The following is a 2,428-nucleotide window of genomic DNA, read 5'->3' as shown; positions in this document are numbered from 1 at the left end:
GGGGCTCAATGCTGAGCGCGAATAACAAGGGGGAGAGGGGACACCCCTGTCTGGTGCCCCGCGAGTGTGGAAAAAAGGCCGACAGGTGGCCATTCACCGCCACCCTCGAACGCGGGCTACAGAAGTTTGCCTGCACCATAGTAATGAATCTATCAGAGAAGCCGAATGCTCGCAACGTATGAAACAGAAAGCCCCAATCCACTCGATCGAAGGCCTTCTCCGCGTCTAGACCCACCAATACAGCCGGGATGCGGAACCTGTCTGCTTTTTCGATAAGGTGAACTACTCTACGGGTATTGTCGTGAGTCTGGCGGCCCTTAATAAAGCCGGACTGGTCCGGGTGTATGATCGCCGGAAGCAGGTCCTGGAGACGGCTGGCCAGAATCGCCGAATAAAGCTTCGCATCTATGTTAAGCAAGGCTATGGGACGGAACGAAGCACATTGCTCCGGGTCCTTCCCCGGTTTTGGCAAGACCGTAATCACCGCCTCTGCCATAGTCCCTGCGTTCATTCCGGACGTCGCCATATCATTAAAAAGGGTAACCAGAAAGTCACACAACTCAGTCGCATACGTCTTGTAGAAGACCGCTGTGTACCCGTCCGGACCCGGGGCCTTATGTAATTTCAAATTTTTGATGGCGGAGAGAACCTCCTCCCTCGAGATCGGGGCCTCCAACAAGTTGTTCCACTCACTAGAAACCTGTGGTAGCGGCAAACGTAGAAACTCCCGCTGTGACGCAGCGTCCAGGGCGTCGCCCGTGTACAGGTCGGCATAAAAGCATCCAAAAATGTCCGCCTTCACCCCGTCGCGGTGGTGTAGCACTCCCGCGGAGTCTCTGATCCCCCCTACGTATTCCCTCTCCCTCCTGTCCCGCAATTGTCGCGCTAAGTGTCTGCCAATCTTGTTTCCGACCTGGGCCGATTCACCTCTCTTTAGGCGACCTGGTTATTCTGTGCTTCCACAGAATCACCATATCGATGCCGAACTTAGTGTGGACACCCGATCGGCATAGCACACAGCAGCCCAGAACTCCTGGACTCAAGCGATCCGGCAGCCTCAGCCTCCCAAGTAGCTGGGATTACAGGCGCGCGCCACTGCGCCCGGCCTGCCAATCTTGTTGCCGCAAGAGTATGATTGACGCCCCAGTCGCAGGAGAGTAAGCTCGGCCCTATTGGCATAGTGTGCCTTCAACTTGCCCCGAACCGCCGTCAACGGGCGGAGGGTCACTCTCGAGGGGTTAAGTTTGTGAGCCCGCTCGAGCTCGAGTACCTCAGCCTCCAAGGCATCACGTTCCTTCCTCCGCAATGTGTTAAGCTGCGAGTTGAGACCCAGGCACGTGCCCCTGATCGTAGCTTTAAAGGCGTCCCACGTGGTCGCCAGCGAAGTGTCCGACGGAGGATTGAGGTCGAAGAAGTCACGAATAGCAAGGCGCAATGCTTGGTTAGATACATCGTCCCTGACCACCGACGCTGGAAAATACCACTTCCGACACGCAGCGTCAGGCGGCGACCAACGAAGATTAAGCACCAAGAGACTGTGGTCCGACACCGAGATCGGAAGAATGGCGGCATCCAGCACGTTCCCACGAAGGGACTGACTAAGGAAGATGTAATCCAAGCGGGAATAGGAGTGATGCACGTGTGAAAAGAATGTATAGTCCTTCGTGGTAGGGTGAAAAAAACGCCAGCCATCAACTAGTCCCAGCTCCCCCACCCCTTGCTGTGTGGAACCAGAAAACACCCCTGTACCCGCCCTGTGTCCCCCTGAGCTGTCCAGATCCCTGTCCCACACCAAATTGAAATCCCCCAACAGGAACAAGTGCCCTTCTGCAAAGTCTCCCACCTTCACCAACAGGTCCTGCAAATACTTATTCTGGCCAGCATTGGGCAAATACACCACCACGAAAGTGCACAATCGTCCTTGTATAAGACCTTTAACCATTAGCCAACGGCCCTCCTTGTCGTGACGGACCTCCACAGGTTGAAAGTGCAATGCAGCTCTGAAGAGGAGTGCCACCCCCCTGTGTTTCGTAGCAGCGGAAGACCTATAAATAATGGGATAGGCCCTATGGCGGAGCCTCATCTCATCTTTCCGCGCCAAGTGTGTTTCTTGCAGCCCAACAACATCAAGGTGGTGGTCCACTACATACTTCAAAACCTTCTGCCGCTTCTGTGGTGAATTCATGCCCTTAATATTCCACGTCCCTATACTAATCGGCATAACAAAGATAAATCCCAGAAACTGCTCTCAGCACGCCAAGTGTCCCCCTCCCCACAACCAGACCAGCCCCCACACAAGCAATGACCAGCAGTCGCCAATCTACCAATGCAACGACATCCACAACACTAATGTACACGCACACCCGCAGCCACACATCGAACGTCCCCCCAGTCCAACCGTCACGGGTCCCCCCCAACATCCCGAACT

At 55.0% G+C, this 2,428-nt stretch overlaps 1 non-coding gene across 1 annotated transcript; it reads right to left on the bottom strand.

Moving 5' to 3' along the window:
• Positions 1–818: 818 nt before the first annotated feature.
• On the bottom strand, positions 819–1,106 carry LOC147709315 (signal recognition particle RNA). Its single transcript, XR_015297112.1, has one exon.
• Positions 1,107–2,428: the final 1,322 nt, after the last annotated feature.

Source organism: Lissotriton vulgaris, chromosome 6 (genome assembly GCF_964263255.1).
Source record: "Lissotriton vulgaris chromosome 6, aLisVul1.2, whole genome shotgun sequence".
In the NCBI taxonomy this organism is placed as follows: Eukaryota; Metazoa; Chordata; class Amphibia; order Caudata; family Salamandridae; genus Lissotriton; species Lissotriton vulgaris.
Note: the sequence above shows the minus strand (reverse complement) of the source record. Positions and strands in the feature narration are given on the sequence as shown.